This window comes from Manis javanica, chromosome 8 (assembly GCF_040802235.1).
Source record: "Manis javanica isolate MJ-LG chromosome 8, MJ_LKY, whole genome shotgun sequence".
Classification (NCBI taxonomy): Eukaryota; Metazoa; Chordata; class Mammalia; order Pholidota; family Manidae; genus Manis; species Manis javanica.
The window spans coordinates 49,127,302-49,150,647 of record NC_133163.1 but is presented as its reverse complement, the minus strand read 5'-3'; the positions used below and the strand labels follow the sequence as shown (position 1 = coordinate 49,150,647).

Sequence of the window (23,346 nt, the reverse complement as noted above, 5' to 3'; positions counted from 1 at the left end):
TAAAACAAACAAACAAACAGCAATAGTCCATTCTGTATGCTTTGTTTCTCTGGAAGATTTCTCACGATCACCCTTCCCATAGCTACAGGAGTCATGTGTCAGGGAACAGAGAAGTAATGCACTTCAAAGTGAGCAATAAAAATCTAGTGCAACACTCGGAAGCAGATGGTGGGCTCCAGGGGCTGGAGGGGAAGGGGAGCAGGGGCTCTATTCAGGGAAGGGGTGCAGCCTTTGGGAAACCCAAGTGGCCCACAGATGGAAGCATCCGCTAGCAGGAGACACTCGACTGTCTCCTGCGCTCTCTCCCGGAGCAAGGAATGTCACATCTCCTGCACTTTGACCCCTCAGGGCTGAGGACCCTACCAGTCACCCGGTCACCCTTTCAGGTGACCTGCTTGCTATGTTGGGTGGTCTAACTGAAACGGGTTCAGGCCAAGAATTGGGACCCAACTCCAGAGGACCCAGGTAGATCCCCTCAGCCTATTCCTAACAAGAAGTACCTGGGAAGCGCAGGAGCTGAGAGGCATGGAGGGAAAAGGCAAGGAAAGGACCAGCTTTGAAGGCGGAAGGTGAAGCACAGTGGCTTTGGAACTGGCTTGGCCTTGTGGGGAAGCCAGCTTCCTCAGCCCCCTAATCCCTGGGCTGGGGACAGACGGTGATGGGTCTTAGCAGCCAGTAGCAGCCTGAACAGATTCCATGTTCCTTTCATATGTACATACAGATATTTGTTATTTCTACCTGAACTCATTGTAACAAACTCAGTTTCACTCCCTTTGCTGTCAGCTGCCCTGATGGGTTCACGCCTTTGGGCCTGCAGCCAGGCTCACCCCATCCCACCTGCCCCACTCACTGGCATGGGAAAGTGACCCCAGAAGTGCAGAGAGGACACAGCATCATAGGGGACCTGGCAGAGGCCTACCTCAGAGACTTCTGTTTCTAACCCTGAGAACCTAAGGAATTGTAAAGGTCTGGGGGCAGGAGCTGGAGTTAAAGGTCACTGGGACAGCCCCACGATCAGGGAAGCCTCATCCCAGAAGCCCTGTCCGCAGGCCCAGCAGTGGTGCTTGCGAGGGCCGATGCTGAACTCTGGGCAGCTGTGCCAGTGCAGGGTCTTGTGGGTGGGCTCCCAGGACACCTCCAGCTCCAGTCTTTCCCAGGCGCAGGGGATGTCCACAGCTGTTGCCAGAGCTCCTAAAGTTCTGCCGGCCTAGCGCACTTTCCGAGCAATCAGCATCCTGCCTTCATTGTCTGCCTGTACCTCGAAACATCCACCCAGACATTCGTGGCTTCCCGCACAGGCACAGGGCCCCAGCCCCACTTGGGCATGGTACCTATGCTGCAGGTCGGGATCTGGGAGCGGGGACCCCAGTAGTCAGGGATGGTCTGGGCTGTTGCCCAGGACCCCACAGGCCTGATGCACCCCAGGCTAAGCTCAGACACAACTGAGCCGTGAAGTTCATCCCACCCAAGAGGTGCTGGGCAACATTTCTCCTTCACAAATCCAACATTTCCAAGCCACACACGCACACTCTCTGTTCACACCACTATACACCACTATATCCACAGCATCTTGTTCTCAAACCGGCCCTGCTGGCTACAGTGGGCCATGCTGCAGTCAGGGTATTGGTCACATGCCCAGAGAAGTCTGGGAGGGTTGTAAGTCCTTGTTCCCTTGTAGAGAATAGAACTGAAGGCTTCAGGGGAGCAGCCCAGCTTCTAGAATGGTCCTGGGGGAGTTGCTTTGGTACCTCTGAGGGGTGATCAGAGCCCAGCAGTAAAGGGTGCCCAGTCTCATGGAAAATGATAACAGTAGGACCCAGGGTGGACAAGGGAACATCCAGGCTGCATCAGGCAGTGGTGGCCTTGAGCTGGTTGGTAAAGTGCTTCAGGTAAGTTCTGAGGCATTCCCAAGGAACTTGAAGGGGTCACTGTGCAGCCGTTCTGCATGAGTTTGATAGATGACGAGGTCTGAGATGGTCAGGACCTTAAGCAGGAGTGTTCCCTGGCTTACATGCGCCATAGCCCCCAAAGCCCCCCATGTCTCTCACCACTGCTTTGTGGGCATGTATACACTGTGCAGGACTCTGGACAAGGGAGGTTTTGAAGATTTCACACCCATAAAAAAAAGTGTGGTTGAGAGTCTGAGACTTTCCATCACCAGTATTTTCTGAAAAGGGAATCACCTCCACTGATCATGTCTGCAGTCCAATTTCCTAAAAATCCTCTTCATTCATTACCTGAACTTCATTGTCATCTACGAGGAGGCAGCTCACAACCTTCTCAGTCACCTTCCTCTTGGTCTCCTCATCTATCTCTTCCTCCTCCATTAACTCCTGGACCTTAGTGACATGGTATATAGTAACAGGCGTATTTTCTGTTCTCCCCAGAGTGAGTCCTCTTCTGGCACTCCAAGCATGAGCCAGTTTTACAGGTCTGGCACTTCCTGGCTTCCCTCTGCCTAACACCTGGGGAGTGCCCCCTGGAGCCCTTGCCAGGGCCACAGTAAGAGATGTGGGCAGCTTTGAGTTCCATCATTCATCCGCAGACTGCAGCCCGTACCACGCTCCAAGCCCACAGCCTCAGTCCAGCTGCAGGCCTAACTCTCCTGGCCCTTCTCTGCCAGGGACACCTGGGCACTCAGAACCAGGTTGGTAAGGAAATCAACCACCATGTAACGGTCACTGGGCTTTCCCCAGGAGTGAAACAAAGGCTTTGAGTCTGAAGACTGCACAGAATTTCCACAGGGTTCTGAACATCTTCAACAGACAAACAAAACCTTTGTTGTTCTATTAGTTGTGAGTTGTTGTTCACACACTCACAAATGTTCAAATTTTGAATTTTCTCCCTCTAAGACTCCTGTATCAGCAGCAATGTTGATTCAGTTTGATGGTTTCATTTTCATCCTCCATAAAGCGCAGGCAAATATGTGGTCAAAATTAACTTGAAAGGGTCTTTTACAGCTGAGAGAGATGTGATGGTTCACTGAGGTGGGCTCATGGGCTGGGGTTTTGGTAATGAAAGAAAGTGGTCAGGAGCTTTTCAATATACTCCAACCTCAAGTCAGTCTCATTTCCGGGGATACCCTGGAGTGGCCCTGCCACGGGCAGATGGCATTGGGGAACCAGGGCTCTGGGCACCAGCAAATGCACCCTTATCTCCATCCTGGTCCCTCCTCTTTGCTGGGAGCCACCTCCCTCCCCTCCTGCTGTCAGCTGGGATCAGTTCAGAGGTTTAATTCCAAACCAATGATTTAAAGTACAAGTTAGCTGCTTCTTTGAAGACTTGAACTTAAAAAAAAAAACCCAGCTGGGAATAATTGTTCACATCTGCCTAATGATGTTTTTATTTGAAGAGACAATAGAACGTAAAATTTTGAGTTACATTAGCTTTTAGTCTATAAAATCAAAGTGAGAGAAAATTTAAGTGAAAGAACTAGATATTTCTGAAAGATATTCTTTCTATGAAGACTCAAGGTTATTCATTTTGTTAGCATTATCAGACATTAATTTTTTTTCTCTTTTCTGCTTTTGCACAGGTGAGGTAGGGAAGAGCCACTGTTTTGTCTCTAGTGACACAATAATTCACTTCATTACTGTTGTTTGACTTGGCCTTATTTGTGCTGTTCATTGCTAACGGAGGCTTGCTATGCTGTCTTGGGGGTCAGAAATGTGCAATAACGGGCCAGAGATCTTGGGAGAACTGAAAAACATTGCCCGAGCCTCACTCAGTCACCTGTCCCCAGGTAAACTCATATTCTGTCATCCATGAGGATTTGGAGAAAACCAACTCGGATTTACCTGTGGTTGCTGACCACAGTCATTGCGACCCTAAGCCCACAAGGGCCTTTTCCATGGGACTGAGAATGCTAATGCCACAAAGAGGTTAGAAACTGTCGCACAGCAGACCTGTGCTGGAAAGAACATAGTTCTAGAGAAAGACTGGTGAATGAAGAAGGGTAGGTATGAATGGGTCTGACTGGAGCATGACAGAGAAGGAGCTCAAGGATACTCTGAGTTAAACTGAAGCCAAGATTCTAATGAAAGACTAATGCAGTCTAATAAAAGAGAGTAGATGCTCATCTTACAACACTGATGGACAGTGACTGCAATGCGATATGGGGGGTGTGTGACTTGATAATAAGGGTGAATGTAATAACCACATTGTTTTTCATGGGAAACCTTCATAAGAGTGTATATCAATGATACCTTAATAATAAAAAAAAAGACAGTAGATACTCAATGAATGCTTCTTAACTGGGTAAGTCAGAAAATGCTGATTAGAGGATCCCAGGTGGGGATAGGTGGGGAACCAGCTTGGGATGTTAAGGGTCTGTGGAGAGAGAAACTGTAGCTTGAACCAGGAGGTCTCCTTGGAGGAGCAGGCACCAAGCAGCAGAACTGAACACAGAAGCCAGGCTTGTTGGATAAGCAGGGTGGGGCAGAAACTGCAAGCTGCCTACTCAGGATCTATTCTCCCCTTTTTCTTTAGTAACACAACCTACATTTTAATCTGGGTTGCAATGTGCCCAGCTGGAAGACTACATTTATCAGCCACATTAGCAGCTGGCATGACCACTGAGGTATAAGCAGGGTTGTTGGGTGGGTCTTCTGTGAAGACTCCTTAAGAGGGGTTAGACTACGGATGTGTTGATGTTTTCCCCTTCTCCCTTCCTTCTGTGCCTCCTGGAGCAAGAAAATCAATGTGATGGCTGCCACCTCGGACCAGGAAGTGGGTTTGGGGATGGAAGTCATATGCTAAGAAGGGCTGAACAAAAACAGAGCAAACCTGGAACCTTGGTGATATGTAGCTCCTATACTGACCAGACTCTACTCACATGAGAAAGAAACAAGCGTCTGTCTTGCTGGAGCCATTGTTATTTCCTCATTCATATGGGACGTCACAAGAGTAGGGATCTTGGGAAGGCTTTGAAGAGTGAAAAATTAGGGATTTTATTTGTTTTTTGGTATGTTTATTTAAGTTAAATAAGCTGTAAGATAAAGGTGACTTAAAATGACAAAATATAGTCTCTGAGCTCAGTAATAAAAAGGAATCAAGGAGTTACATATTATTGTGTTTTGTATTTATTTGGCTTAAATAAAAAAAGGCTTTGTTCTCTCATGTGATTAAAAAGTCCAGAGGTCAGGTGGGCTTCAGATAAGGTCCAATAAATTAGCGGGACAAATCAACGATGACAACGACAGATCTTTTGGTCTCTTCTTAGTCTCCCATGGTACTGGCTTTATTCTTAGATGGTCTCATCTGATGATCACAAGATCCCGGAAGCCCTTGGCAAAGTCTTCTTGCGTTTGAATCAGCTGGCCATCCCCAAGTCAATCGCTGGTTAGGGTGCTAGGACAATGGAGCCCACTGGCTTAAGCCCACCAAGGTCCACCCAGAGAGTTGCAATGGGGTCAATCCCTCTCAACTGCATGGCTGGGATCCTGCTAGGAATGGGGAAAAAGAGAAGGCCTGTGGGGAGGCCACCCTATGTTCTATCTCTCCTGGCCATCTTCATCAGCCTGCATTATTTAAAGCACTTCAGTTTTGTAAAAGGCAAAGGTCTCTTGCTCTTAAATGAATTTTTTTTTGCCTGAAAGCCAATATTAGTTTGGGTTAAGGCATGAGGTTTCCAGAGAACTTTTGTTAGTCTTATTTTCATTTCTTAATTCAACACTAAACATTTCTTGGGTGCTGGTTGTGTGTTGTAAGATCAGCAGGTCTTGCCTGAGAGGATGGGCACATATGAAACACATACTAGGCTCAGTGGTACTAGCACTTGGGGGCACACATCCTCTTTAGGAAGGTCAGGAACCAAGCACAAGGACATGGGAAATAGGGCAGGTAAGTCTTGCTAGTGATAAGGGAATGGGACCAGCAGATGGGCCCGGGAAACTGCATCTGTGTGAGGCCCTGGCAGGTTTTCAGTTCCATGAACCTGAGGAAGGCAGAGTGGGGTAGGGAGTGCATATGGGGGCTTCATGTGATGCCTGTTCTGCAGGCTGACCAGGGCTGGCTTTGGGGTTCTGACTCTCTGGTTAGAAAGTCTCTGGGGAGAGGATGGGTAGAGTTAGTGGTTTTTTATTTGGGCTTTAGGAGTGTTTGGGGGATAAAATTCTAGGAAGTAAGAGTGAAATGCCTGAAAGTCTCAGGAAGAATCTTTTGCAGTCCAGCTAGCTGGCTGCTCTCCTCAACCTGCAACAGCTTCTTTGGGGGTGGCTGGGGTGGGGATGGGGTTCAATGTCTCATGATGCAATTCTTTTTCCTGCAACAGTCAGAGAATAAGAGTTTTATAACCCAAATCATTCACAGCATGGTATTTGTCTATTTAAAGTCATCTCCCACGGGGTTCAATTAACAATGTACATGTCAAATTATGTCACACCCATTACTTGCTCCAATTTGGTTAGGCTGGGTCAGGCAGTCCCTGAACTGATGCGGCTGTTACCTCTCAGCAGGCAGTCACAGCTGTGTGACCCTAGCTGTCCTTGGCAGAAGCTGCATCACAGTATAGCACCCACTAAAAAATGCACGGCTGCTACATGAAAGGTCCAGCTCATGACGACAGTGGCCTGTCATCCACCCACTTTGCCCCTAGAGACTGAAATACGTGGATTTGAATCCTGGCTCTGTCATTTAGCAGCATGTGATCTTGGGGACATTCTTTAACTTTTCCGAGCCTCATTTCCTACATATGTAAAATGGGAATAGTCATAACACTACAGTTACAGGGCAGTAGCAAGGATTAAATTCAATAATGCATGTAAAGTGTTCGGCAGGATGCCTGGCACTTAATAAGAATTCAAAGCTAACTATTTATTAATTTTTAAATCTTGTTCAGTCCTTCAAAACTGAGGATCTTCCCAAGATCCCCCACAGGAAATATTTCACCAGCCCTCCTGAAACCAGGAGAGCCAGGCAGCCTTTCCTGGGGGGCATGCAGTGTAGCCAGAGGAACCACCACCACAGCACTGTGACACCAGAATTATTCCAAATGTGGCAAGAGCAGCCTTGACTTTAAGAATAGCTCTGTGTGAGTCCGGAGAGCCTTTTTCTCTGCCTGGGGAGGAATTACCACTGGGTGCCTTTGCGTGGCCATCCAAACAGCCGACAGAGCTCCAAAGAAGCAGGCATAAGGGTGCCAGCTCTTCTCCCCTTTTAAATAGAGGTAAACAGAGGCACAGAGAAACCTATAGACGCACACGCAGTTCTTTCCTCACCTCTCAAAGGACAAATGAAACTGTGATAATTATAAAGCTGGAAGCAGAAGCTCCTGCCTAGATGACCTGAGACTGAGGCATCTGGGTCATAAACCACCATAGAAGCCAATACTGGGGAAATTATCTGGGTTACTTTACGTGCGCAAAGACCATGCTTCGTAGCCTCTTCCACATCCAAAATCCCTGGGGTAGTCTGGTGGGCCATTTGTGGGTACCTCTGGGACACATGTTGCAGAAAAAACTCAGAATTATACTCAAAAGACATGTACTGTTACCCAAGTCTTGCCAAACCAGCTGTGCAGCCTTGGAAAAGTTACTTAACCTGGGACTATACCTCCGAGTGGGAGTGAAGGCTTTGGATGACATCAGTGTTTCCCAAATCTGATTCCTTGTGAGAATCACTGCATGTGTCTGTTGGGAGCTGAGGGAAGGGGGGTTGTTGGGGAGGAGAGCTGGAGCCTGGGAATCAGTATTTTGAAAGTGTTCTAAGTGATTCTGAAGAGTAGTGACTGTTGGGAACCCTGGACAGATGCTGTCTGTGGAATCCCAGTTCCTTGGAGCTCCAAGGCACCTTTCAGCACATCCCACACAATTCCACACAGTCCAGCCCCAAGGAGAGGGCAGCCCTCACACTGAACACCCATGCAGAAGTTGGTGTGTAATCCAGGGAGCAGCCAGCACAGCCACACATTGGTTGGTGCCATGCACGTGAGCTCCAGCTCTGGGTCCTGCCTGCTCTGGCCAGCTTGGCTCTGGAGCCAGCGAACTGAACTTGTGTGGGGCCAGTGGGGCCCTGGCGCTGCCTGTGGCCATCCACTGTGCGCTCTGCCACCTGGGCCTCCTCTCCACTGTGCTGCAGTCAGGACACCCAATACACCTGCCCTGAGTCTGGAAAGCACAGGAGTCCCACAAGCCTGCCTTTGCACCCTTGAGGCTGGCATCCTTCATGTGAGCTTTTGAATTCAGTCATGTGTCTCCCTTCCTTCAGTCTTAAAGAAGTCCCTGTTTGAATGAGGAACTACGGAGTGCTGAGGCTAAAGCTGCCTTTAGCTTTTTCAACAGTTTCCATTAGGGGTTAATCCTGACATTCTTTGGCCTTAGTACATGGGCAGGAGACTTTTGTGTTTAGGTGGGAGTCAAACTAGGAATAAATCATGGCTCCTAGGGTTGACTTTGATCCAGGAAGTGTGTGTCTAGACTCCCTCGGAGTGGCAGAGAGAACAGGGGAGCGGGGCTCCATGGGGGAGCTTCCTCGTGGCCCCTCCCGCCTACAGGGCCCCAACTGGGGGGCGGCTGCGTGCCTGTGTGCTGGCTTATGGGGCCGGCCACTACTTGCCCTTGCCCATTGTCGCCACACACCACTGAGTGTTGCCAACACTTCTGATTCTTGAAAGAAGTCAGAAATCTGAATTTACCCGAATTTGCCCAATAGTAAAATGCTGACACATTTAATTAGAAAATTCATCAGACCAAGCAAATCACACCTTGGGGTCACAGAGAGCCTGGCCTCAGGGCCTGGCCTGGGAGTGCTCTCAGAGTCTGCTCCCAAATAAGCAGAATCTGCAAGGGAGGTTCTTAAGTCTCCAGGGCTAAATGCACCTCTACATGGTGTTTTCCTTTGTTGGAGGGAAAGGAAGGCTCTGGCTTTCTTGAGCCCTAGAAATCCCCTTTCTTTGCTGCTGTGTAACCCCCGCTGCAGCGCCATGGCCCTGCAGTTCCCTCCATTCCCTCTCCCTCCATCTGCCCCCCAGACAGACAGCAGCCCTGAGGTGTGACACCCCAGGACACACACCATGCCACCACCTCCTCTTCCATGCCAGAAAACACTCAACCCAAGTTGCAGAGGGGCACGTTATGACATGAACAACCCTGTGCTATCATTTATTTTTTAAAGGTAAATCACTTATATACTTTGGTACTCTATCAGGAATAATTTATTCATAACACATGTCATAGTAGATGAACAGTGGCTCCAGAATTTCTATGTAGAAAAACCTTGTGGGTGACATTTTATTTCGAAGCAAGGACTTGCTGAAGGACTTCTCCTACAAGGTATATTAAATTATCTTTTTACTTAAATTGTACATTTATTTAAGACCAAAAGCCAAGCCTTTATGATTGGTCAAGACACAAGCAAGGACAGTGAGATGGGTAGAGACCCCCTCCTTCTGGATGGGGAGGCAGGTGAGCAGGATGAGGTCCCAGAACAATCCAGGTGAAGTGTAGGTCCTACAGCTCAAGAAAATGTTCAGTTTGGAGACTGAGGGTTTTAAGCCTAATCCCTGAAAATGTTCTAAGGAACATTTACCTTTCTTACCGCCAGACTGGCCATTCTGGATAAAATCAAACCTGCTCCTTGGCAAAGGTCAGGGATGATGGCAGCAATGTCTCAGACACCAGTTCCGAAGGGCTCTTTTCCCCAGGCAGCCAGATGGCTCATCATGACCAACACATAGTCCTCCTGGCTGAGGGCCCTGGTTCCTTGGCAGCACGTGCCCTGGGGGACAGGGACTTAACCCCCAGAGTGTGTGTTAGGGGATCTGCCCATGGTCCCCGTCTTAGGATCAGCAAACCCAAGGGATACCAGGGAAGATTTCTTTAGAGTTCACTTCAAAGTGACTTCTAAACTCTGGAAAAGTAGAATAAAATGAAACCCTCATTACTGGCCAGGAAGTGGCTGAATTCTCTCTCACCATAATGCTACCATTTGGTAGTATTTCAAGTAGGTGATCTGTGTATAAACCAGAGGCTTTCAAATATTTTAAAATAAATGAATAGACAAACAAACCAAGTAAACAAACAAGACCCTTCACCAAAGTGGTGGTTCTCATCCTCATCCCAATACTGGCCTCTCTCGCCCAGCATTCCCTTCTGGAAAATGGTCATCAGCTGCTGGCAGGACCTTGCACTGGTCTCACTTAAATGTAGCTGGTAATAGAGGGTTTGATGACACTTTTTTCTTTAACTTCTTAAGTAGTAGTGATTCAACACTGAAAGGCAACATTATGTTTGTGGCTTATATTTCTCCCCAGGAACAAAAATCTGGTGGGACTTACATACAGTTATGGACATACACACAGGAATGCTAGACTTGCCTTCAGAGCTATGCACAATTATTACTATTTTCTAATTGGAATGTGTTTGGGGGACAGCAGGGAGAAGAAAGCCACTGCCACAGCAGAGGTAGTCCACTCTGCGGCTTCCTCTGTCCTAAGCCACCTCCCTGCAGTCGCCCCTGGTGTGCACTGTGCTCACTGTCACCACTGCTTCTGCCTGCCTCGCTGAGCTCACCCCCAGTGACTGCTTCCTCTTCCTCCCTGGCCAGGACGTCCAGAGCGGATATGCCCGAGCATCTTCAACACCCTGCCACAAGGCCAGAGGCGGGTGGTAACACCTAGGGCAGGTCTGAGGTTGGGGGCCACTTCACAGGATGACCATCTTTCTACTTCTCATCTTTGTTTAGAACTCCATTGGATTTCTTTGTCTCAAACGTCTTCATTGGTCTCCAGATCTCCTGGTTTGCTATGTCTTAGTCTGCTAATCACAGATGATAAGGTGGTAGATGAGACAAGAGGTTTGGTAACATTCATTCCTGATTATATGAGATGTGTGCAATTTCTCAAGATGTATTTAACCTGTGAAAGAACAAAAATTTCACCAGGTATATTTAAAGATCTAATCATTTATTCAATGATTCATGAATTAGGCAACATCTGAGCTTTTATAAGCAGAAAATGGGTGGGACAAGGAAGTTATTAGTGGAAGAAAAGATGGTGTCATACAAAGTCACCTTAGGGGGAAGGGAAGGGGGTCTTAGGCCAGTTACTCACTAGTGCTGATCAGAAAATGTCAGAGTGATTGGTTTAAAATTTCACTTCTGTGAGAGACTGAAATTACAGTTGGTTTAGGTATTTAAATCTTAGTGGGGCTTAACATAAGTGACACCATTATGGACCTGTTTCTTTTTAACAAGCCTAAATACTTGCGTATACAGCATCCTGAGAACAGAGAGTGACTTTTTAGTTTTTATTTTGAAAGAGTAACAGTAATCCAACAAACACATATCGCCTGAGAACATTTACTATGTTCCAGGCATTCTGGCAAAGACCATGGAAGTCAGTGTCAAAAAGTCCCCGCCCTCTAGAGTTCTACAGTATAGTGGAAAGAGATTCTTGCTAAAAGTAGAAACCCAAAATACTGTTGCTTCTCGTGTTAAGGTCCTTATGTTCAGGGGTAAGTAACAGCCTGTCAAGGTGGGTAAGCAGCATGGAGCCATGGGCTAAATATCGTCCACACCTTTTTGGAATCAGAGGCCCTCAAAGATTTGGAGGGAACAGTTTTTCTTTTTTTAATTAAAATAACCACAAACCTATTCTGGAATAGTGTGCAAAAATCATATAATCTACCCCACCCCCAATTGCAGCCCCTCCTCACCGTAGTCTCTTCAGTGCAAAGGGGGCTGCTGCTTAAGACCAGGGATGGAGGATGGAGAGAGGACCCAGGGATGGAGGATGGAGAGAGGACGGAGGACGTGGTGATGGACAGGAGGGAGCAAGCAGGGGCCAGAGCGTGGGCTGGAGAGCCGGCAGAGGCACCAAGAGGTGAAAACCACAGAAAGCATCCTGCTGAAGAGAGGTTAGGTGTATTGCTGTGGAGGCCACAGGCCCTAGGTTAGAGGCAGAAATACAGAAATACCTTTGGGGACACTGTCAACTTCAGTAGCTCTTCACCCTGTGTCGGAAATGGGAGACAGACATTCACCAAGAACCTCAGACTGGCAGGAGAACCAGTCTTTGAAGTAACAGAATTCCTCTCAGCTCAGCCTTGTCTGCTCTGAAGTTCTTGTCCGCTCTCCTCAGGAAGTGGGGAGGCTCTCAAGTGACTGAAACAGAGAAATTTCATAGACCAGAAAGAGCCAAGGGTAGCATGCTATGCACTCCAGCCTGTCAGCCTGGCAGGAAGCTCTGCTGAGTAACTTTGGTTTTAGTTGGAAACCTTCTGTCATGTTCCTGTTGAGGCAGCAGTCAGGGGAATGTGGTTAGATTTTCTCCGTCCTTGTAATGGATGAGGACAGTGGGGTGGGGAGATGAAGAAATGGACAAGTGGAGAAGTGACCTCACGAGGCGGTTGAGTCATGCAGAGGGTTTTATATTCACAAAAGCTTTTGTGCTGTGGGGAGAACAAGGGGCATTCGCCTACTGATCAGGCCACTAGAGATTCCAGAGGAGGGACTTGCCCACGCCTCCTGACTTGTGGCTTTAATTATCAGTTAGTCTTTGGTTTACTGTCATCCCAGTTTAATAAGCTTGACTATGACCTGTGAGCAAGAGCAAAAACAGAAACACCACTCTGGGCTGTCCAGCATGGTGAGGCTGGATCCTCAGAGCCACTAGCCCTGGAGAGGTGGGGACTGCTGACCTTTTCTTTTCTTTCTTTGAAGCTGTGATCTGGAACATGGCCTTAGGCACTGGCCCAGCCAGTTAAACTGGAAAAATTTAGGAGCCAACTGTTTCTAACTGCTCAGAGAAAATTTTCACAGAGCAAAGCAGAGCCCAATTTACAAGCCAGGGAGGGTGTGGGACCTGGACAGCACTGGGCTGCTCACCCCACTGGGAAGCGGCAGATCTCCAGAACCCTGGCCCCCTGCTCAGGCCCTGGGAGGAATGGGTGTGTTGCTGCCGCACCCCCTTGGAGGCGAAGAGTCAGGTTTTTGTCCCCTGACCTTGTAGCAAAGCCTGAGGCTCAGTGGGCACAGCTCATGCTTCCATTTTGAGAAACCTGGTGATTTGCCATGAACACTCCGCTCTTTGTGTTTTGTACAACAGGATGGCCCTGCTGCTTACTCAGTGCAGTGGACAGTCTGGCTTCCAATTTCCCTCCAGAGCTCCTGACGGCTGTCAGTTTACTGTGACTCGCTGCCATTACATCTGCCTGGGTTTATATTCCCAGAATCATACAGAGCTGCTGAGATCCATCGCCCAGGCAAGGCTTTCAATAAAGAAGCTGCCAGGCCAGCAGGAGGGGAGCCCGCCAGTCCATCTGTCAGCATTTGAATACTTTCATCCACACACACTTCTTTTCTAACCACCCAGGCTATTTTAGTTCACCTCAACCAAGCAAGCCAAGGCGCCTGTTGACCTGCCCCTCTAGGGAGAACGCCCCCGTGAGCACTCCAGGAGCCCCACCACACTGGTTTCTTTGTGAGGTCATCTCCGTGGTGGTTTCTGGGTACTCGGACCTCCTTCCTGGTAGCTTCACACAATCCGGTTTGCAGAGTTCTGAAAGTTCTTCAGTTCAGGAAAAATAGAAGGGCCTTCTGAGCTCTCTCCCTTGTGCTTCAGGTGCTGGAGGATTCCAAATCCCCAGGGGCTGCTCTGGGGATGCAGTATGGATGAGAGTTATTCAGGGTGGGCCCACCCAACTGGAGTCCTGAAGAGAAAGAATACCATTGTCAATTAGATCGGGGAATCCTGATGATTCAAAACACATATTTATATGTTAAACATTCTGAAAAGTCCTGTCAGAAAGACACTGTTTCCTTTTTTAAACCTACAGTTTCCCAAACCCAGGATGATACTGACCATGGAATCCTTTTCATATCATAACGACTTACATAACAAGGAATTTATTTATGCTTTTGAAATATATTTTAGGAAATGATCTAACAGTGGTTTTCAACCTAAGGAAGCACCTCAATCCTCAAAGAGCATTTGGATATAGGTGGGAGCATTTCTGGTTGTCACAAAGACGGGGAAGTGCTCCTGGTACCAAAGGTGGGGGGGGGCGGCGGCGGCTGGGGATGCTAAACTCCCGGCAACGTAACAGGTCCTCAGTGAGCCCTAAGAATCGTCCTACCCCAAATGTCCCATGGAGAAGCAGTGGTTGCACAAATGCTCAGCATCGTTCTAAAACCCTCTTGTCAGGTTCAAACACCTGGTTGCTGTCTTCTCGGTCCCCTGGTTCCTTTCTTCCTCTTGCTGGGACGCCTGCATGGCGCTCCTGGGGAGAGTTCACTCTCGGTCGTCCGTGCGTCTGGCACGATTTGGAGCTGACACGAGCAACCAGAGGGCAGCGCTCCATGGTTCCAGCTGCTCTGGAGAGAGAGAAGGGTGTGCCCAAGTGGTCCCTGGGGCATAAAGAAGCTGCTCACCCTCCTGAAAATGCTTGCACGTCACCTGGCAGGGGGAAAGGACGCCGCGTGGCTCAGGCTTACACAGACACTGTTGTTTAGCCAAAGTCAGGCGACCTGAGAAGGAAAGTGAGTATGGCGGGGGCAGCCCTCCACCCTTCCTTCCGGGATAAAGCAGTGAGGCACCCACATCCACAATCTGCAACTCAAATCAAAGGGTTCGGTGTGTCTCTGTTTCTGTCAACACAGAAACGCCACGGCAACCGGCAGGTGTTGCCTGAAACTGCAGAGTGTGTGTTTAACAAAACAAGGTGGCTCGTTGATACAGTCACCCCAAGCGACTCTGGCCTGGGCCCCGTGGCAGCAGGTCGTCCGTGGGGCGGCGGAGACTTCTGCAGGGCCGGCTGGGGTTCCGGGCCGCCACCCCCACAGGGAGGAGCGCGGGCGATTCCCGCCGCGGGAGGGGCCGCCCAGCCGCCCGCTATCCGCCACCAGCCGCCGCTGCAGCGCCGCCGCTGCAGCGCGGGTGGAAGAAGTGAGTAGTTTGACTTTCGATAGAGAAATGTGATCACCATCAGCCTCCTATCCCACACAGCTGAAGAGTCAGAGCCTGTAAACTTGCTCCTTGCAGGCCCAGCCCCATTTCTGTTGTCCTGGCTGGCCTGTTAACATGCAAGACTGGAGGGTGTTTTCTGGAGCAGTCAAAATGATCCTCTCCCAGCCCAGAAAGTTACACATAAATTTCTTCCGCGCAGTTTGTGTTAACCCCTTACTCTTTTTCTCTCAGGATTAGTGTGGATAAAGGGAGTGGTGCATTTTTTAATTTTGAAAATGACCTTTAGGGCAAAGTCTTGTCAAGCATGCAGTCCAAGGCCCTAACTGACAGAGGAGGCAACCGAGGTCCAGTGAGATCATATTTAAAGTCACACTATTGGTGAGCTGCCAAGCCAGGCAAGAATCCCAGTACCCCAACTCCTTGGGTACTATGCTGCTCACATTCACTGTTGTTTTCCCTTCTATAATACCCACTGATGCAAAACGTTGTTGATTTTTTTCTGTGTTAAGAAGAATATTAAAACTTGGGGGAAGAAAAGCAAAAAGGCCTTTCAATATTCAATTAAAGCTATGTCTAACAAGCCTGTCTGGGGATTAACTGGTTCCCTATGGGAAGGTAACTTTGACTTATTAGTTACTGTTAGAGTCCAGACACGCATAACTCTTTAAAATTAGATGATACTATATAGAGACTTAAAATGTAAATGACTTTTCTGTTCAGTAGTGATGCAAATGATTTCTATCTGTTGGAAAGAATAACCTCAAAGGTCATAGTCTTGTTGCCCTGTAGGACATTAACCAGTTTTGTGTCTGACTTTGTGGTCTTTCCTCAGTGTTACTTTTTATTCCCAGTGCACAAAACCTTTGTTCTTTTATCTTCTTTTAAACCACTTTGTCACCCTACAGCTTCTCTCATTAATGAATTAATAAATCATTGGCACATACTCACCATCTCTTGTCTTCCTCTATCGTCCCCACCAATCCACTACCAGCTGAAATGCACACTAGCCTCCAACTGCTGATTCTCTGACCCAAGTGGAGCACATACATGCCATCAGGAGGACCTAGGGATATGTGCTCCCTAACTGTGCAGAATAAAAGCAGTCTCTAAGATGGTTAGACACAGACTAGAACTGTCAAAAGTGTAACCTATTCCCCTCCCCTCTTATCTTTCAATCATGCCATGTCTATGAGCAGGGGCTGGGGGCCTGGGCCTTCAGGCCACCAGCTGTACCCTCAGGCCCTCCTCAGAACCTTTGTCCACACACAGTCATACCTACAACCCCACCCCTAGGCCATGCACCTGGTCCAAGTAGCAGCCCACTCACTGGTTGGTCGCCTTGACAAGGAGATGTAGAAGGGACAGCTGGTAGAAAAGGAGACAGAGACAAGGCAGGCATTTCAGGTCCTGAAGCAGCAGGCACTTAAACAAGCAGCAGGAAGAGCAGAGGCAGAAATGGAATACCCAAGTTGTCCCAGTGGCAGAGCATTAAGGCAAGGATGGATGAAGCCTGCTGTTGAGCTGACCAGGAGATGGAATGTCTCTTTTTCAGAGCTGTGATTGATCTTGAAGTACTCTTGGTTCCACTGCTTTTAATTCCTCCCAACAGGTTGAGCCATGTGGCTTCTCCTGGGTTGCCATTAAACCCATCATTTATTGGGGCCCTTACTTTATTATCTGTGTGTGGCCTTAAAATCAAACCACAGTGCTGGAGGCAACTTAGTGGGTCTCTGCTCCTTCCAATCAAAACAGTTTGACTCACCTTCTCACCTTTTCCAATAATATGTTACATAATAATACAAGGGTCTTTATTGCCTTTTGTTCAGCCAGTTTCTGTCCAGGATCATCAATGATTTTCTAGGAAAAAGCAAGCTTCAATGGCAAGAACTTCCCTTCTCTCCTCCTTTCCTCCATTCATGTATGTCTGGTCATTCACTCATTCTCTCCTCAAGCACACCATGAATTCTGAAATGAGTAAGGCAACATTCATGCTTTGAAGAAAATCACAGTCTTAAGAGTGGGGTCAGTGCAGGAGTGAAGAGGGAGGATGGGTGCTGCATGCACCCAGGGTCAGGGCTCTGCAAATAGGGTGTCAAAGTGGGGTGGGGAAGGGCACACCCCCACCACGTGGCCTGCTCCAGCAGCTTTCTTCCTGCTTTCCCAGGAATGCTGGCTTTCATGCCTCTGGCCTGGAACCACATGTAAGCAAAGCCATATGTGCAACTTGGATTAATTAAATGGTGGCCTCAGCAAATTTCTGGGGCTGCTTCTGATACTATTCCTTTATAATATCTTTAGCATTTGTTACTGTGCAATATGTCTAACCCTGAGGCTCAAATTCTATTAGTCTGTAAAGCTTAAATGGTGAGAGACTTCTGGTTTTGAATTTTAAAAGTAAGGAGTATATTTTGGTTTACTCCATGAGAACACATCTTTTCTCTTCCCAGTTGGACCTGAGAGGGTCCACAGTTCTGATTTTTCTGGGAGATGGCTGTAATCTTAACTGAGTTTAGTAAATGGTGGAAGAAAAGGCTGTGCTGTAACCCCAAAGTTCTGATCCTCAGTTCTTAGCACCAAACTGTAGAAAAAATTAAATTTCGAATCTGGTTTCCAACCTCAGGGGTCTAAGCACCCAAGATGACAAGAGAGGAGGGAAAAGGTGGCGCCTTACCTAGGGCGGCACCTCAGGCTTGACCCCGCCCTATGTGGGCGGGTGAGGCCAGCATCCCTCGCCCAGCGAGCATGTGCACAGGGAAGGTGCCTGTGGGCCGGGGAGGCAGGGCGGTGCAGAGGCCCTACATGGTGCCTCCGCCCGGGCCATCCTGACACTCACCGGCAGGGACCCACACCAGCACTGCTGCGATATTGGCAGGTTAGGTCACTTTTATTTGGGGCAAGGTTGTCACCGTAGCAGAAGGTCCCAGCACCTTTTACAAGTCCCCTAAGCTGCAGGCCTAAGTCTCAACTTCCTCTTCTACAGTACACCACAGGGGACATGGTGGGGGGAGGGGGCCACTGTGCACACTAGTGGTAACTTTGGGGATGGTTTGAGGATGATTTGGGGTAGCGGGCAGAGATTACTTTCAGATCCTCAAATCTATGCATTTGGGCAGGGGCAACTTCCAGACAGAAACAGGGCACTCCTGGCTGTGAGGCCCAGATTTTCCTAAAGAGGGCACCTCCAGGTTTTGCCTGAGGCCCCCAGTCCCTGGGGGCAGGGGAGAGGCAGGTGCAGACTGCTATGCTCCCCGCCCAGTGGACTGCAGTGAGACCTGCCTGCACGCCTTGTTGGGCTGGATCTGCAGGACCTGGGGTTCCCCATGGGCAAACCCAGCATGGGCCCCTCATCCACAGCCTAACTGCTGTGTACATCCAGCTCCTGTGTCTGGGGAGATCTGGACATGATCCCAAATAATTGGCTCCAGGAGATAGCGCCTGTATGGTTAGTTCCAAGGCCCTGCCCCATTGTACAGCAAGTGGCCACATCCTTAGCATCTCCCCTACCTAACTTGGACCCGTCTAGCTTTCAGCTTGGAAAAAAATGAATTCCTAACCTTATAGGCTCCATCTCCTTCTCTCCCTTCTAGTCTCTTTTCCTATGTCTCTCCCATGTGTGTGTCTCTAGTGATGACCACTGAAATTAATAAACCAGGTTTGCTTCTTGGGCAGGATTTAGGAAGTCCAGGTTCCCCTGGATGCAACAGATTTAAAAACTTTGTTTTGGCTGCTCAGCGTTGCCCTGATTTTAATTGGAGCATTGCCCCTCCCCTTCCCACTGTGCATGTGGTTCTGGTGAGGGGACCCCCACCCCACCTGGGCTCAGGACTGACAAGACACAGACCTGGCCAGTCAACATAGACAGGCCATACCTGACTAGTCAGCAGTGCATTCAGAGAGAGGCCCAGGTAAAAGTCAGGCAAGGAAGGGTCAATCCCAGGGTTTTTGCTGGACCATTTGGAAAAGTGGCCCTGGTTTTGCACAGGACTTGCTAAGCCGGAGCAATGTGACCCTAAGGTTCCTGGTGGCCATCTTGCTACCACTTAGGAAGGTGAGCCAGACAGAGGAAAGTGAAGCTGAGAGACAGTCCTGAGGACACTGTTTAAGCTCCTAAATCCAGCAGGGTATGAGGCCCCTGGACTTCCCAGTTATTTGAGCTGTTAACATATTTTTTTGCTTAAGTCCATTTAAACTGGAATTTATATCACTTCCAATTTAAAGAGACCTGACTGCTAGCTGTCCAAGGTGTAAACTGATTTCTAGCAATCAAGACCAAGTATTTCTTCAGGGAAAGAAGAGAAAAAAAAGGCAGGGGGAGCAACCACAGAGAAACCTGAGGAAGAGGCTTGAGCCTATAAAATGCTGCTCTCTATTTTCTTGTTGTTTGTTAACACTATTCCCCTTCCTCCCTCATTACCATGTAATCTGCCTCTACTGCGCTTTCAGCCACATGCCCCTGAAAAGGTGTCCTAGTCATGCAGAATCTTTAGACCACAGTGAGGTTTCCCCCGCTGAGGATCCTTTCCCTGAGAATCCCTCCAGAGACTGTTCAGAATCCCTGAGCTGAGTGGCACTGGCCCTGGGGAATGGTGATCTGGATTCCCCACCCACACTTGGAAAATAGCTCTTGATATAAGTACTCCAGTTCCAGACATCTTCAAACCTTCAGTGGGACAAGCAGCCTCATGCCCTATTCATGTGCCAGGGAGGATTAAATTAGGTTTTTAACGGCCCCACCCTCCACCCCCAAATGGTTTAAACAAGATAGAAATCTATTTACTTCTTCTGTAAATGAAGTCTAGACTTGGGCTTCTTGAAGTTGTCGAGAAGCCAGTATCTCTTCATGTTGTCTTCTCACCATCCTCACTCAGCCGTTGGCATCTACATCCCACTAGCACCTCTCACCCAACCTGCTGCTCTCACTTCCATCATTGGGCAGAGACACTACTGGTATGGGAGGCTGGAAAGACACCATTTACTCTGTGTGCCAGCTAAATATTGGGGGGTCCATTACCAAGGAAGAAAAAATGGATTTGGGGAGACCCTATGAGCCATGTAGGCTACCCCAGAAGCAGCCACAGCAAAACTCCTCTTGGGACCAGCTCTGCTGCTGGGGATGCCAGGGAGGGCCACTGGGGAGAACCGTATTCAACTCCAGACACATCAAATGCAGACCCCCTCCTATTACAAACATTAAGAGAATGACTGGGGCCACCTGGGAAAACCTTCCCCATCTTTATCTGTCCTTTTCTTTCAGGGATCAGTGCCCTTAGGGAGTAAGGCCTCAAACTCCATCTCAGTTCCTCAAGGATAGCTGGATTTACAATGGCTTTAGAGCTGCAGGAAGTCTTTGGAAACTTCCAGGCATCCAGAGAGCAGGCAAATGGGCCATGTCCCGACCTGACCCTGTCTCAGCTGAGATTAGACAGTAGCAGCTTTCTCAGTGGAAAAATAAAGTAGGGTGTGTTTCTCAATATATTTCGTTACCATTTGATATTGAGGATCTGTTTGTGAAGAAGTGAACTGTGGAATTCTACACAAAGTTGTTTGATTCCAGAACTCCTTCTGCAGCTCAGGAGAATTGGAGTCCCATCAGTAGGCCATTCACAAACTATCCTTGGGAAAGGACTTCCCCACTCACTCCTTAACATTTGCGAAGTGCTTAAAATATTGGTTGTCACTTGGTAGGGCCTTAGTTAATATTAGTGGAACATGGGTCTTAGTGTTCTGGGAGAGAAAAGCACCTTCTGTCATTATCATTATTTTATGAAATATTTATTACACATCCATTATGTATGAAGGACCTATGTATGTTTGCACTCTAAGCACAGTAAAGGGTCACAGAGATGGAAAAAACACCATCCTTACCCTCAAGGAGTTTACAATTCTAAGAGGAATAGTTTCAAAAAACTGTTTATTTCATATCAATTACCAAAACAAAACAAAAAATGAGGGGAGAAGCTGGGGGCTGCTTCTGGCATTTATAATGGTAGGTGCCTTTGAAGAGGCTGGTTTCTAAATCCCCATGTCTGGATCCTGGAAGAGCTGGTGCAGGTCACATGGGCCAGGGCTCCGGGAGCACTGTCCTTGGAAACAGGACTGGTGGCACCTTGATCCTGCCCCGTCTCACTCTCCAGCTGAGCCTTTGCCTTAGTTTACCCCTCTCCAAGGTGAGAGCGACTGTATTTGTTTCTTCCCAGCTCCCTTCTATGTTGTACACTGTGTTGATGGAAGCAATGATGTCTATGAAACATATGGAGCTTCCTGAAAACTGGTTTTAAGTCAGATCTTTCTTGGCAATGCAGGAGTGAAATAGCTGGCTTTCCAAAATGGCTGTTTTGTTTTGAATTAGTCTTCAAACGAGCTCCTCCCAGGGAGAAGGATGGAAGAGGGGACAGAACGCAGGATAAAATGCCCAAGGGAGAGTTAAATGAGATACCAGATTACCTGGGGGAAGATCAAAGATTTCCAGGGCCCTCCTCTGCCACAAGACAGAGAGCAGCTCTTTGATCTCAGAGCACCTGCATCCTGCAGGTCTGCGCTGTGGGCAGCCACTGTCCCCACTCCAGGGTCGCTCTCCTCCCTGCCACACAGCATGTTTGCTATGGCCTAGATCAACGGGGCTTCACAGTCACCCACATTTATGTTTCTTCCACTCGATGAGGAGACTGCTTTATTCATTCTATAGTCATTCAACATTGATTGAGCACTAGTAGCTGCCATCTGGAAATCTTGCTTCCATTTGCTACAAGGAAGGGTAAGTATTTGCATCAACCTTTCTGCACAATTAGTTTCATTTCCCAAGAGTGGTGTTGAACTTGAAAGTAGATGTTACTCCAGATCTTTTCTGAAAGCTATGCCTCTTGTTGTCAGGGCAGAGCCTGCTTCTCGCCCACACGGGCTTGGCTCCAGTGATCACCCATCTCCTGGTGCATCCTCGTGGGTATTTAAAACCAGAAGAATTTTTCACAGTCCTGAGTTGTCCCAGGGAAATCAGAGGCTCTGGCTGTAACTAACAAAGGCTCTCTATGTTGATGGGGCTGAGTCACCTGACAGGTTTGAAATGTAACTTCCTCTTCTGGGCCCCGGGAAACTGAATCTGAAAGAGTAGAAGGATGGGTCAAATGGAGATAAAATTTAAAGGAATAAAAGTAGAGTTTCATATCTAGTGCTTAAAAGAAAGAAAAACGATGAAAGAAGAAGAAACCCCCGTCTAGACGGTGATGTATGTGAAACTGACTTACGGATTTTAGAAGACTGCAAGCTCAGTATGAACCAAGGGCCAATCTGGCAGCTGCAACCCTGAACGACGTGTGACTGTGTTGGCAGTCATGAGTGTCCAGAGAGGGGTAGGGGAGCCCCCTGAGCTTGTCACAGGGTAGGCCAGATCCAAAATGTTTAGGCTGCATTCTGGGTCCACATTGAAGAGGCACTTTAACATACTGGAAGGATACCTTAGGAGGATGGTATTAGTTTAGAAACCACACCACAGGAGAAATCACTGACGTCCAGTCTATAAAAACAGTTTATGAACCTGACAATTTTCTTCAAATATTTGGTTGGTTGGATGGAAAAGGGAGCCTGGTGGGTGAAGGCCAAGAAGGACTTCCTCATTCCTGGAGCCTTGTGCAGACCTTCCGAGTGACTTCTAGCTTCCAGCCCCTTCCAGCCCGGCATCTTCCGCTACCCTTTCACTGCCTCCCATCTCAAGAGGCCCTAGTGCCTCCCCCTTCTGGAGACTGACCTCATGCTCCCCCATCTGCTTTAGGTTGTAACCCACCAATTACCACCCCTCCAGAATCCTTCATTTTTCCTTCCCACTGGCTCCCTCCCAAGAGCCTGCCTAGATGAGGAAGATGGTGTCTTGGGTACTTACTGTGTGCCAGGTGCACAGCGATTTACCTGCCTTGCCGTGGTCAATCCCACAGTAACCCAGTGAAGCAGGTCATGTCCTCTCTGTGTATGGATGAGAAGACTGAGGCTTTGAGGCATTCAGTGATGTTCTCAGCCCACGCAGTTGCTAAGTGGTGAACCTAGGACTCACTCCAGGCCCATGTGCCTCTAATGCTTTGAACTTCACTTGCATTCAGGCTGTTAAGCCCTCTGCTCCCTTTCGCAGCCAAATTCCCTTCAGGAAGTCTCTTCTCAGGTGTCTTCTTCCTCATCCCTCACTCACCCCTCAGCCCACTGCGTTTTCTTTCTTCACTCACCCTCTGGAGAAGTAGCTCCCCCAAAGGCACCAGTGGCCCAACTGTTAATCCCCGCAGCCCTCCCTCAGTTCTCATGCCTGGCCCTTCTGTAGCATCTGATATTGCTTACCATGTACCCCTTTCACCCTCATTCACTCCCACCATTTCACCTCTCCTCCTGCCAATCCTCATCTTAGGTGCCACCTGCCAAGTGTCAGCAGTCATGTTAAAGGATCTGAGGGCTCAGCTGAACTTGGA

At 48.4% G+C, this 23,346-nt stretch overlaps 1 long non-coding RNA gene and 1 pseudogene across 3 annotated transcripts; both read right to left on the bottom strand.

The window, feature by feature from the left end:
- Positions 1-1,554: 1,554 nt before the first annotated feature.
- LOC108396352 (zinc finger FYVE domain-containing protein 1 pseudogene) lies at positions 1,555-2,641 on the bottom strand (annotated as a pseudogene).
- Positions 2,642-9,081: 6,440 nt separating this feature from the next.
- LOC108396350 (uncharacterized) lies at positions 9,082-15,430 on the bottom strand. 3 transcript variants are annotated; one of them, XR_001852923.3, is made up of 3 exons: positions 14,073-15,430; positions 11,913-13,646; positions 9,082-10,852 (listed from the first exon to the last, which is right to left on the bottom strand). It is a non-coding gene; the product is annotated as an uncharacterized lncRNA (long non-coding RNA). The 3 variants fall into 3 exon arrangements; XR_005060680.2 differs by having other exon boundaries at positions 14,151-15,430; XR_005060681.2 differs by having other exon boundaries at positions 14,368-15,430.
- Positions 15,431-23,346: the final 7,916 nt, after the last annotated feature.